The following is a 14829-nucleotide window of genomic DNA, read 5'->3' as shown; positions in this document are numbered from 1 at the left end:
ATTAGTAAAACATTTGTAACAATAGGTGCTAAAAATAATGGTAGCTATTACTATAAAATTTAAAACATATTTCCAAAAACTGTGGTCCAAAGTTGAGCTCAGATGAACATGGTTAGAGAAAGTTTCTTCTTCCTACCAGAATAATAATGATCAGTTTTGCTTCCTTTTATAACTACAATTTTAGCATTTCAGTAAAAATGGTAATTATTATATTAAGAAACATTCAAACTTATAATATAAAAATGTTTTCTATTCATTTATTAACCTACAGATAGATACATGTCTACTCTGTGCCAGCAGTAGTCGTGGCAATGAAAAGAAGTATGATATGATATGGTTCAGTCAGGGCAAGCTGATAGGTAGGTGGGGGATAAACAAGAGAGCAATTAGCAATGATGCCTTTGTTTTTGGCACCCAAAAATGGTAGCAATGAGTTGGGAAAGACTGTGGGAAGGAAGCTGTGATAGGAATGAGGAAGGATCAGGAAACAATAATTCTATTTTGGCAACATTAAACTTGAGACAATATTTAGCTATTTGATGCGACTGTCAGGCACACATTTGGATATATGAATTTAGATCTTGGGGGCAGTGTTCAGAGCTCATATCAGACGTTTGGAAGTCCCAACACACAGACATTATAAGACTGTATGCGATCGTCTAGGGAATGACATGTAAGTAGAGAAAAAAGGGCCAAAGGACTGAGCCATGGTAATAAGACTTGAGTACAGTGGAGAATTCAGCTAAGATGTAAGAAGAAAATTAAGGGACTATGGTTGGGAAGGGTGGGTTCATATAAACCAAGATAAGAAAATGTTTCAAGAAAGAGGGAATGTTAAACATTGTCAAATGATACTGAGTGGTCAGGTAAGATTCAGACAGATGCATGACTGTTGAGTCTGACAAAAAAGAGATTTTATGTGACAAAGCACTTTAGTGTTAAGAGCCATTTCAGTGGAGTGCTAGGATCAAAGCCTAGTTGAAACAGATTAAAGAAGGAACGGGAGATGCCATCGTGCACTTCCTCCTTCCTCCTCAATTTCAGAAACATGGATGCGATGACTGGAAGCAGCCACCTTTCAACAATCAACCATGATGGAAAGACCAAAAGAATTGTAGTAAAGTTACTCCTGACAGCCAGGGCTGCTGGCAATACTATTTCTGGGCTTACTGTTAAACATTATATTTTTACATTTCCTGTATTAATCACACTTTTCCTGTAGCCTAAAAATACCCCCCCCTAAAATCAATATGTCATATATTCTCTATCCTGGTTGCTAAGACTTTCAACTTGAATAAACAACACACAGAAGACAACTCCAGCACTGATTTGCACAGAGTTCAGTGCCTTTACTGTAAATAGAGCATTTCTCAGCATCTCCTTTTAGGTTTGTATGTCCTAGTTATGCTCAAAATGATAATATGGAGCTGACTGTCTATATGAAAGAAAAACTCGCACATAGAGCAGGCTTCTATAAGTGCTATTTTAAAAAATGTGCCTATATGTTGCTTTATAAACCCAGCCATACACAGTCCAGTCAAAATAACCTCCCCAAATTCAATTTAATGTTCAATTTCAATTTAATGTTCTGAGAATTTTCTCTACATGACTGTAATCAGGATGTATAAAAATTTTCTACTCTTTCACTTATTTTTTAATAAACATCTCCAGTTTTGGAGAAAATGGAGGTATAGACAACGTTTAGTAGTTTTTCTGTAGTACAAAAATAAAAATAGCTAAAAAAGGGATGGGAATAAGATTAGGGTCTGTGAAAGACGGGGAGATATTAAATCATGTTTGTCAAAGGAAACATTAAAAAATAAAGCAGTCTGGCTGGGCTTTGGCTCAGTGATTGAGCATCGACCTAGGATCCAGGAGATTGCAGTTCGATTCCCGGTCAGGGCACATGCCTGGGCTGTGGGTTGGGTCCCCAGTCGGGGGCGTGCAGGAGGCAGCCCATCAATGCCTCTCTCATCACTGATGTTTCTCTCCCTCTCCCTTCCTCTCTCTGAAATCAATAAAGATATATTTAAAAAAAAAAAAAGAAAAGATTCTTCTGGAAAGTACTAAAATTATTTCTTTCAGATATTCCTCTGGTATTAGTTTAAAAAATAAAGTCTTAGATCATAACCAAAATTATTTGCTTTCAAAACATGATTTTGTAGTATGTAAATAAGTATTGTATTATAGGAAATCTATAAAGCACTAGAAACTATGTCATAAAACAGTGTCAGAAGCCTAGATTTTCCTATGAAACATTTTAATATAATAGAATTAATTTAATATAGTTAATAATAATGAAAAAATTTAGGCTCAAAACATTCAAGAGCTTATTTGCCATTGTTTTTACAAAAAGATTTTTAATATGAAATATGCTTTTATATTTTCCTTAGTTTACTTTCTGATACTAATACAAGGTTAAAATATGGTAATGTATAACATATAGAATAAATAGACATGAAACAGAAAGGCATTAAAAGGCTTAGTATTCTATGACCTTGTTAATTTACTGTTTTAATGAAATTATGGTACTATTACATATATCTATAATACATGCTACTTTTCATATTTATTAGCATAGTTCACAATGGTCAAAACAAAGCACATGATTTTTTATTAGAAAAACAGGTCTTTAAATAGTTTGATTAAATTAAGTATATTAATATAAAATTATTACAGAATTGCTATGAAACTATGGTAATTGCTTTAGGACAGCAGGAGTGTTAAAAATGGATAAAATACTTTCATAAAATGTAACAAGTGAATTAGCAACTTTCTATTATCAAAAATAATTTGGAAATGCTAAGTTCTTTTCTGCCCATAGGGAAGTAATTGCCTAATAGACATTTTGGAGATATGCTCATTTTCAGTCTATTTAGGTTTATAGCAGTGATAATGATACCATCGTGGTTTTTAAAATAATGTGAATTTTTCAGATATGAAGGCTATATGCTCACAAAAATTGTTTTTCCTCCTAGATCCTCACTGAAATAGCTAATGGAATTTTAAAAACATAAGAAAGGGAAAGAGAGAGCAAGTGAGAACACATGCCTATAATATAGTACAGGAATCTAGGGAAGACTCTTACCATATTCAAAAAATATCAAGAATACTGCTGGGACCCATTAAACCAGGTTGGTTCCCTGCTTCTGGTTTTAACAGTGCCTTGGGTTCTTCTTCCATAGCTTTCATCTCATTTGTCTATATTCTCTGATAGACTATAAGCATCAAGAGGACAAGGGTTATATCCTGCCATGAACACCCAGTACTCCCAGCAGGATAATGAAAACAAAGTAATTAATAGATTTTAAAATGCAGCTCTTAAAGTAACCTGCCATATAATTCTTTACTGAATATACCATAGATAAGAAGCAATATGAAAAAAGTAATAATTAAAATAAATTAATATTGCATAGTTATTTATTAAAAACATTTATGCTAAATGAAGTTTATATACCTTAATTATAAATCACTATAGCATACAACCTTCAAAAATTATTTAAAGCATATTTTAGTATATACACCATAGTTCAATAAAATTTTAGTTTTCATTGTTGGAAAAGCAAGTTAAAGTCAAGAAATGTAAATCTGGATTCCTGAAGCATGTCAAATATTTCTAACATAACTAAAACCCTTCTTATCCCTAATTTTTAAGTAATACAGATTAAATGATGTATTGTTAGTTTGTTCCTATTTTATACAAATATTTAACTTTACCCAAAAAATGCAAGCAATACTAAATCACAGGGCCACATTTTGTGTGTGAGCAGAAAATAAAAATCTAGATTTTTCAAATTGGTAACTTTTATCAACTAGCCATTATGTCATTAGTTTATCCCTATATATATATGGGATAACTTTTTGAGAATTAAAGTAGGAAACCATGAACTATTAACATAAAAATTATTTCATTTATGTTTTTATATTTTGGGAGTTTTTTATGATCTTGCATATATAGTGAAATGTGACTAATAAAAATTTTTACCATTATTTTTTCTCTATCAAAAATAATAGAATCTTCTTTAAGCTAGGTTTGTGATTCTGATAGGTTAAACTTGTCATACTATTTTTAATAAAGTAGTGCTTCCTTACTTTAATATATGGGAAGTACATATATTTTCTTCATGAAGAAAAATGCTGATGTTATCTTGGTTATAAGCTTGCTGCTGAAATGATTTAAGTAGTTCTCTGTTCTATACAATACCAGTATAAGGTGTTTCTTTTCAAGCAAATGAATTATAGCTGATACTTCAAACCTATTTTATCTGTATCTTTTAGTTCAGAAAAATGAGAAAACATAAATATTTATTCTATATAACCACCACAGACACAAGACGTAGATAAAAATGATCCAGTATGGAGTAATGAATAAATGCTATGTGCACCACTATAAAAACAGAAAAGGGCACCAGATGTTTAAGTTTGACGATTCCTAAGGTGACTTAAGAAAATTTAAAATCTGTAATTTTATGTGATTGGGATTCATGATTTTGCATTGATGATAAATTTAGCATTGTTGTCTACGGCACACTTTAGAGAAAACACCAACTATTTGCTTTAAAAACTTGTCTAAGAAATGCTAATGTAAAAACATTTTAACCAGTAAACCTATTGTTTAAGCAAATTATTCATTTTATTTTGCCATTTCTGATACTAAATATTCAAAAGGTGGCCACCTAAAATTTTGTAGGCAGATAATTCTCACAGTCTGATAACTTGAGGAAAGTATTATTTTCTTCATGAAGCAATCTTGTTTACATTTTGGGAGGCCGCATGATAAGGAAAAGCAAGGACAAAGTAGAAGGAGCAGTTTCACTAATGAAGTGATAGAAGTATAAAAACTTGTAGGTGCTAGAAACAAATAATTTGAAACATTGTTTAAAAAATCAAACACAAAAATACTGAGAGATTCACATACACTACTGATGTAAAATGAAGTTGGTAATATCAAAGAATAAATACGAGTATAGATTAAACCTGTTTATGGGAAACATATCAAATTATGCTCTTGAAGAAACTCAGGTTATGATATAACACAATGCAAAGAACATTTTAAAATAAGTTACTTTATATAAAAATAAGGAAACCTTTATCTACATATGACAAACAATAAGTCCACTTAGATAATCATAGAAATTATACAATATTTGGGAATTTGTGGTTAAAAGAGTTTTAACCACAAATGCACATAAATGAGCACTGGGACCAATGGCCTTGGAGACAGAAACTCAAAACCCTTATCTGGGCCCTGATACTTATTACGGGTCTCTGACAATTTGTTTACAAATCTCCTGAAACTCCAGATTTCTTTTTTCAAATTTTATATAATTTTTGTTTGTTTTCTTCATTTTATCTTATTTTCTATCACTATTTACCCCTCCCATACCCTCATCCACCACTCCCACCCCTCGTCCCACAGTCACCAGATTTCTTAACCAGAGAAACAATCTTGACTTGAGGGAACTCAGGTCTAAGAGAACTTGACCAGTTGATTCATAAAGTCACTTCTACATTTAAATTTTGATTCCAATTACTATAAATGAATAAGTACACTATTATGAATAAAACAAGGTGAAACTGGCATTTTCCTCAAATAACCTTGGGAAACAAATTCTCTCCTGTGTCAATACTTTATAATTCTAACAAACTGATTTTTTAATGGAGATATTACTTGTTATTACTTGTTTTCAGGTAAGTCCAAACACATAATGCCTCTCTACTGACCTCTGTTATTAGCAATAATTTAGTATCATATTAAAATCAACACTAAGGGCCTGATTGAAAGATGCCTAGAAAATACAGTATTCATATAATGCTACGTTGAAAAAATTGTGAACTAGGACTACGCTTTAATTTCATATTAATCCAGAAACCACGGGTTATAAGTGAAGAAAAAATTTCTATAATCAAATGTATACATGATACCATTTTTCTCAAAAGCAATCTTTTTTGACAGTAACAATCATATAAAGAGCTACTATAAATTTTTAGGAATCTTGGGTTATAAAATATCAAACATACATTCAACAAAATAGCTTGACTTTGCTCATAAATCAGGATAAATGAGGTTAATAACTATAATAATAATAATCACGATGATATGTGTTGCCACTTATAGGTGATTTAATGGGCCGCAAATTGTGGTAGAAATTCTGCATATGCTATGTTCTGAGCTTCAGAACATACCTATATAGAATTTTTACTAATGAGTACATTGAAACTCAGAAGGGTTAAGGAATTTGCCCAGAGTGGCACAGCTACTAAGTGAAGGAGTAGATATGCTAATTCCAGGTCTGTCTGATTACAAACCACATGCTACTCAGGTATGTTTCACTTAATTTTAATTTTATAGAAATAGGCATATAAAAAAAGAGGTTATCTCACAGCTAATAAATATAATGAAAACAATGTCGACTTCTTGACGTTTACGTTACAGTACCGACAGTATATCAAAAGACATTTCCCAGGAATTAAACATTTCCCAAGGTCATTAAGTAGTTGGGAGTAATTTTAGATAATGCCAGAATTTGCAACCTACTGCCATTCTACTGGCGTGGAGCCTTTCTTTTAATATGAAGTGTAGAAGTTTCAATCTTATTATACGAACCTCTTTCAAATCCTATCACTGGAACATCTTAGTTGGAACTTTCAGTTTCTTTAAATATTTCTGCATATGATACTCTTGTAGTCTGTGTATTGTATGATGAGGGAAAAAACAGAACTTATAAATCTATAGCTCATCATTGCTGAACAGTAAAAGATCACATACAAAAGCTTGAAAAAACCCTACACAAAATTAGGATTATAAGCAAATTATTACTTCCTCCTAGATGATCTATATTTGCTTCTGGATGTATTCATATGCCTAGACACTTAGCAATATAAAGACCTTTACATCAGTCAGGATGTATCATAACAGCAAGCGTGCTCCGATCTAGACACAATGTGAGCTTAGGGAGCTGTGAACATTTGTTTTAAAGGTGTAATTTAATAGAAAATAATAAAATAGGGTACATTACAGATAGTAAGGATAAGAAGGGTAAGTTTCGTTTAGTGTAGATTGTGTGTGTTTCGCTTTAGTGCAGGCTCTTATGAAGGGCTGTGTGTAGGTCTACGTGTAGAGCTGTGTGTAGGAACACACGTAGGGATGCTTGGGGGTATGAGAAGGTTGCTGTACAAGGTATGCACAGAGTCCTGTAGAGGAATGTGTACAGGGCCATATATAGGGATGTGTGCAGGATGGTATGTAGGCGTGGGTAAGGAATTGTGGGTGACCGTCGGAGATCTTTGAAAGTTACTGCTCCAAATAAATGGCCTGATAGGCCAGGTCATCCCCGCTACCCTGACAGAAACCCAGAAGCCAATGCCATTATTATGTGGACTTGCTGATCAAAAAGCTGCATTAGTACATTATTAGCAATAGTACATTAAGTCATATCCTGTGGAATATTTTACTCAACACTCATCAATTCTAGAAATATTTACCATACCTTTTATATACCTGCTATACCTTTAAAAGGTACCAAAGTTACTTGCTATATGTTTCATCTTTTGTAATTTATTTTTTATTTCTTTCAGAAACAAAGCTAAATGATTGGCACACTACAGATTTTTGTCTTAACTTTTTAAATTACCTATAGGGCTAGTGTAAAACATTCTTCATTAAAATAATTCAACTTTTAAAAATCCTTTAAATTTGATTTCATACCAAAGGCTGATGATTTCTATTTGTCTTTAATCTCCTCTCAATATCAAGTTCATCATAGTGTGACAATTAGTTAACTTAATTAGGTGAACTTGATTAAGCTATTTTTTCTAGGTCAATATGTAAAATTACTGAAATTGAGAGCAGAGTTTGTAAAATTAATATTCCTATATAATGTAAATGACACTGAGTCGTGTATTAATAAATACTCTCCAAATATCAGAAGAAACAAGTGAGTATACCTTGAAATAAAAAATGACTCTAAAAGGTTTAATATAGATAAATGTCTAATTTTTTAATAGAAAACAAATTATTTAAATATTTTTCCCTTAATGTCTCTTATTTAAAAACCTGTAAATTTTGCTTTAAATTACTCAAAACCAACTGCTTTTTATTGTTAATTCCAGTAGAAATGAAAGAACATATCTAAAAAACTATCTGCTATAAAACAAAATTCTTCTTATGTTTATAAATATTGTGAATATGAAAAAACACATATTTTTTGCAGACATGCCTACTCCCTGAGATTTTCCTAATAACAATGTTTCCAAGGCCTTTGCTTTTATTAGATTTTTTTGTAAAAAGTCATACAAGGAAAAAAGTAAAACATTTGTTCTAAAAAACAACTGTAAGTTATAGTTAGCTCCTCAAGCTACAAAAATAAGAAATACATAATAACCACAAGTTTGTGTTTGGCTAGATTACTTGGGTTCCAGAATCACGTGTTACATGGGCTCCAAATTCACTTAAAAATGAGAGAAAAAAATTTTAATAAAATTTTAAATTATTCAAGTCAAGGAGTTTAAATTTTACCAACAGTGAACTAAATGAAAATGAGAGCTGAATATAAAAAATAGAAGTCTTGCCCAGCTGATGTGGTTCAGCAGTTGAGCATCCACCTGTGAGGGGGAGATTGTGGTTGGGGCACATGCCCAGGTTGGGTGGGGGCTTGATCCCCAGCAGGAGGCAGCTGCAGCTGATCAATGACTCTCTCTCACTGACGTTTCTATCTGTCTCTCCCTCTCTCTTCCTCTTTGAAATCAATGGAAATATATTAAAAAAAAAAAAAAAAAGAAGTCTTCAAGCTGCAAAAATAAGTTCTCTGGCTCTACCAATCACAACGTGACCTAGTACTTTGTGGATATTTGTAGACTGCTAGCATTTATGATTATCTCAAATGAAATTCATTATAATGCCTGATGCTAGTAACACAAAGGAATCTACTATTTACTTCTCAATTTGATAGTATGCCCACTGGCTTTGCCTAAAAGTAATTTTTAATACTTACTATGTAATATTAAGAGAAAAAGCAGGGATAAAGTCATTTATGCCAGTGTTTCTCAACTGTTTTTTAATAAACATCCCCCCAAATTTCAATGCCACATAAATACTGTACTGTATATCTGTTTATGTGCTTACATATAGTTGTACTATATATATAAAAAGAGTAAATTCATTTTTTATTTTATACAAGATTATGAATGACTAAATATAATTTTTAATCAAAAATTAAAGCTATTAATATGTAACAACTTTATAACTACCTTTGCTGAGTAATCTTAAGGGAAAAACAACCATGCAAAGGATTTACACAAAAAGAAGGAAAGTGTAATCCAGGTTCTGCTTGTGAATGCTGACATGAAATTTCTGAAAATCTGGCTTCTTTCATAGTACAGAATACTTTACTATGGTAGTTGCAGTATTTGGGGGTCAAAAATGAATAAATATGCTAAATGAAGAGATAAAAACAGCCAACAAAGCAAAAAGCCAAATCCTAATTTTTAAGCCCAAATAAAAATGAAGAACTCTAAGTCCTTTCAGCTTGCATCCCGAGAAAGATTATTTGTAATTAAAATGCTGACAGAACTACTTAGCAGCAGCACTGCTACCATGGCAGACAATGGATTTGGCACTGTGGAAGTCACAGCAGCTGCTAACTGTACCAAGCCTCACCCTGACTTAATATGTGATGAAAAATGAAGGACTTTAAAATGTAAGAAATGCAAACAGAACTGATTTTAGAAAGAAAGGACAAGAAGCTAGGCTTGAAATAAGATGTTGGGAAATTTAAACTGTTGTCAACAATGTTACTTATGTACACTGAAAGCTTACCAATTATTTTTCCTACCATTCCCCACCACCTGTTTTTTAATACTGGATGACTTTAACAAGACAGGTCTGAATGTATCATAAGTTAATTCTTTATCAGTTTTCATATATCACCCTTTACCTTGGTCGGCCAGCTGAAAATTATGCAAGCTATAAATTAGCTTTAAACAAGCTGTGAATCAGGTTAGAACTGGTTTTCGAATTAAAGAGCCTTCAGTATATTACAAGGTGCTGTCATTTTATTACCTCAATCAATTCTGTGTGGCCTGAGGTGGAAGGAAATGAATGCTGTCTTCATTTGCAATGGGTTTATCTCTTACAGCAGGCTCTGGAAACATAACCACAGCAATGAATTGAAAGCTAAAGTACATTTAACATTACCAATGCAGGAAATTGTTACTCCTTCACAAAGATGGAGTTCCAATGGGAAAAAACCACATTTCTTTACCATGAAAAATATACAAAAAATTAGCACTTGATCAAGCTTAAATTTTATAGAGTATTTAAAAAAATTATAAAGCTGACATTCTATTAAAATAATTTTAAGTGGTCCTCAAATAAAGAAAAGAATAAAAACACAATGGATGTGCTACTCTCAGTGTTTCAGAAGTACTAGGCATAAATATATATATTTCATCTTTATCTTCATGAAAACTATTTCTTTTTCCTGTGGCCATGCAATTAAATAGAAAAGTGAATTCGGTACTCGTCAGGCTCATCATAGTTAACAGACTATAAAACATAAAACAGCCAAAAAAAAAAAAAAAGGCTAATAAGTAGGTATTATTTATTACTGAGGAAATGAGCGAACGAGAGAGAACAAGTGACCCCCAAGATAATGCAGCTACCTAGACAACTGGATTCTTAGTCTGTATTTCTGAAGAATATCTGACTAAGAGTACAGGGCCATTGAGCATGTACATCTAAGAGACTAATTTCTTAGAAAACATTGCTTGTACCAGAAGTAACAAAGAACACTGCCGAGGGAAGGAATAAAGTCAAGTTAGAGGCCTTAGAAGGGTGTGTCAGGTGAAGGAAGAGGTGGGTTCCAATGCCAGGACACAAGGAAATCCACATGTTTATGTGCAAGTACTCAATGCACACACTAGAGCGCAAGAACGCTTTCAGACTTTGACAAAGTTTGCTTAGAGGGCTGCGTGTTGCACTACCAAATCATTCTATTTGTACAATGTAAGCTGCAATGACGTGTTAATTTCCATATATGGTTTTAAAAGTCATTCTGTAGTTTGCCATGTTTCCTCCTACAGTGCTTTGGACCACATATGTTGAAATAAAACTGTCATCAGTTTGGATCCCCGAGTGACCAAATGTGCAGACTTGCTCTTCCAACATGTATTAACATGTTACTTGCATGAGAAATCAACAAGTGTTAATCCACCAAAAATTTGGTATTTTTTGTGTCTGTGCTGTATTACCTAGCCTACCCTGATTTATATTCCTATCAAACTCTTCCTAGTTTTCATAATCCCATTCCAATGGCATGTTATTTACAATCTCTTTTTGATTCTTGGAGATGAAAACGTTACTGAGTCTCTCAGTGCCCACAGTAGCTTATTTGCACATTTTAATGGCACTTAACACTTTTAAACCTTGTTACAATTATATGCATACATGCTTCTCTATCCTTCTAGAATACAAGTTTTTAAAAAATGAGATCATGTCTGATTGTCATAGTATATATCAAGCACCTAGTACAATATGTGTGGCATACCTTTTGACTATGATACAGATTTTTATTCAATAAAATGAGGTTCCTATTGCAGACATATTGGTAGGCCCATCAAGGAAAAGAAAATACCTGTATAAATAAAAGAGTTCCTGTTTCTTTTCAAATTTTATGTACAAAAAATACGAAATAGACATTTTGTTTGAGATTAGTTTTACACCCTTTGACAACCCCAGTGTTCTTCATTCTGGAGGGCAGTTTCTTTTTAATTTAAAACTATTATCTCTATTCCAAAGAAATCTATAATCAACAGGTACTCTTATAGAGATGCTAAGTGAACTAGACAGGAATAGAAACTATTCTAAGAAGGAATATTACCTTAAGTTTGCTCAACAGATAATTTCTTACGTCTCTTACTCTTAGTCTTTTCTGCGTATTTGGGTCATGGCTGGCAGGCGTTTATGTTTCAGACATCATTTGTTGTTTCAAATAGCCTTGGGCATCCAGGGCAAAAACTAGAACGTGCACCCTTCCACTGCCATTTGGCAAAATAAAGGTTTAAAAAATAATTCCAGTAACAACTAGTAGAAAATGGGCTAGCAGTGAAGAACTACCAGGAGCAACTTTAAATCTGTCTATCTTAGAAAATACTATGTGTAACTGTTCTGGCTCCTTGTCTTCAAGGAAGTATGAGAGAAATATTTTCTGCCAGAAGAGTTTGTAGTCTAACTGGTCAAAAGAACCTAAACATTAAAAAAGATGAATAACAGTACAAAGAAACACCTACCAAATGCCAGGTGAACAGTCTAGCAAACAAATGCAACAGATTTAGTCCAGACCTGAGGAAGACGGAGAAAGCCAGGATTTCAGCTGGACACTTTATTATTTATTTATTTATTTATTTATTTATTTATTTATTTATTTATTTATTTATTTATTTAATGAGGTGTTTCTTGCTGTTGTTTTCTTGTTTTGTTTTTTTTTTAACATATCTTTATTGATTTCAGAGAGAGGAAGGGAGAGGGAGAGAGAGAGAAACATCACTGATGAGAGAGTCACTGATAGCTGCCTCCTGCACGCCCCTGACTGGGATGGAGCCCGCAACCCGGGCCTGTGCCCTGACCGGGAATCCAACTGCGATCTCCTGGATCCTAGGTTGATGCTCAACCGCTGAGCCACGCCCAGCCGGGCTGGACATTTAATTTAAAAAATAAAACACCAAAAAACAAACACAAAAAAAAGGGGCCTGATCTTGTGAGAGAAGGGCAGACAGAGGAAGTGGGGAGAGGGAGGGTGACAGACATAGCTTTCTGGAATACTAGCTGGGGACTGACTAGGTTATAGGTGGCCTTGAAAGTCAGGGGTAAAGCCCTGACATCTGTCCTATGGTATGGACAAGGCAGAGCTCCTTCCTTGAGTTTTCTAACCTGGAAGGACATGTGGGAAGTCATCTTTCAAAAAGCCTGACTTGGAGAAAAACTTTTAACATGGCTTAATGGGAATAAAAACGGACCCTGAAGAGAAAGATTTTTGGAATAGAGAACAAAAGTAAGTGACATTTTGTTTTTTCTTCTGAGACAGTAAATAAGAGATTGAGGGAGGGAAAGTAACAGAGACGGAAGTCAGAAAAGTGCAAAGGCTACTTCTCAGGTTGAGAGGAGGGAGATGAGGAATTGCCCCCTTTCTCCTCGGTGAGGTAAGAAAGCCTTGCTGATAAATGAAGGTGCTGGAAGTAAAACCGAGACTTGAGATATGTGGCCAAGACTTGAAGTAACTGCTGTCGGGAATCTGACAAGGGGCTCCCACGATGGCCCGGAGGCCCTGCTTAACGTAGGAGGCATACATTTGTAGTGAACCGAAGTTCGTCATTTCCTCCAGTTATTTCTGGCCAGAAAAGAAACAGATGAACCAATCCAGTGAGTGCAGAGAAAGCAGAGGATCTGTAATAGGGGACTCTAATGCTCTGTAAAAGGGTACGTTCCGAGGCCAAATCGTAGCTTAGAAAGGAGGGGAAGTCGGAGGGGAGCGGTGGCCTGGTGGCCTGGAGGAGGGCTGGGCACCTGGCAGGCAGTGGGTGAAGCAGCGGGCGTCCCAAGGAAGAAAGGGTCGCCAGCTGAGTCACAGGGGAGGGCATTTCACATACATTAAAGGACTCACGGGCTGAGTGAGATTTTCTCGCAGTCTCATAAAATTTCGTGTGTTAAAGGAGATGTGCCCTGATACAACAGTTCAGGGACTGGTTCCCCTGAAGTGTTTCACAGCGAACACGGGCCTGGAAGATCAGGAGAGGCCTGAACAAGACGGACAGGCGAGGTCGGAGAGGATGGGTTTCTTTGGAAGGGGCACTTTAGAGGCAGTCCCTAGATAAGAGGGATTTTCTGAAAAGCTCTCAGAGTGACCCAGGGCTTGAGGGACACAGAGACTGGGCGGCGAGGCATGTCTGCCTGGCTCCTGTGACGGAGCAGTGGAGAAAAAAGGCGAGGGCTTGCGTGTGTTTACTTAGGACAAATGACCCACAGAGGACAGCAAGACCAGATGCCTAGAAAGGTACCTAACCAAGTGGGACAGCCAAGTGGGAATGAGGTGACACCAATCAGAGAGGAGGAAAGGGACTTAAGTTCTGAAAATGAGTGATAAGTGACCCACAGGAGCAGGCACCTCTCACATCAAGGCAACTGCAGGTAGGAAAACCCTAGTAATGCTGGGCAGCTACAACCCACGCAGGGAGCAGGGACAAGATCCAAGGCCAGGAGGCCCTTCCAAACCCAAGGTTTCCCAGCTTGAGGCAGACCTGAGCTGGTGAGAAGCTTTGAGCTGCTTGAGAATCTGAAGCCCTGGCATTAGACTGGGCTAGATTTATATATATATATATATATATATTTTATAGAGTATTAATACCTCAGGGAAACTGAAAAAATATGAGATACGCCCTATAATCACTTGAGGAAACAACAGAGCTTGTGTAAAGGCACTGGGATGAAAGAATTAAGTCGCTTTATATTTGCATCTTGCCTTGAACTCAGGAAAAACATATCTGAATAAAAATGGAAGATTAGTCTTTTAAAAACAGGAACCTGGATAGTCATTAAAGCATCTTATACGGAGCACAAATAAGACCATTTCTATTGTCTCCTTTTGTACTCTTTACTTAAAATTAATTTGAAGGGTTTTTGTTAAAGGTGTGGATTTCAGACTGTGGGGTTTTAATTTTTTCAAATTGCTAAGGTGAGTAAAAAATAAAAAGGCAACTAACTCTAGTTGACCCTACTGGGGAAGTTCCTATGTTAAAGAAGCTTTTTACTGATAAAGAAACACAAATATACTTGAT

At 34.8% G+C, this 14829-nt stretch overlaps 1 protein-coding gene and 1 long non-coding RNA gene across 2 annotated transcripts in view; both read right to left on the bottom strand.

Moving 5' to 3' along the window:
• Positions 1-14829, bottom strand: part of PHF14 (PHD finger protein 14) — a 138269-nt gene that overhangs the window by 14245 nt on the left and 109195 nt on the right. The window lies entirely within an intron of this gene.
• On the bottom strand, positions 6325-14370 carry LOC148092283 (uncharacterized). Its single transcript, XR_015715184.1, has 2 exons — positions 12289-14370; positions 6325-10142 (listed from the first exon to the last, which is right to left on the bottom strand). It is a non-coding gene; the product is annotated as an uncharacterized LOC148092283 (long non-coding RNA).

Source organism: Miniopterus natalensis, chromosome 10 (genome assembly GCF_054644295.1).
Source record: "Miniopterus natalensis isolate mMinNat1 chromosome 10, mMinNat1.hap1, whole genome shotgun sequence".
Taxonomy (NCBI): Eukaryota; Metazoa; Chordata; class Mammalia; order Chiroptera; family Miniopteridae; genus Miniopterus; species Miniopterus natalensis.
The sequence above is the reverse complement of the archived record's forward strand: the minus strand, read 5'-3'. Positions and strand labels throughout refer to the sequence as shown.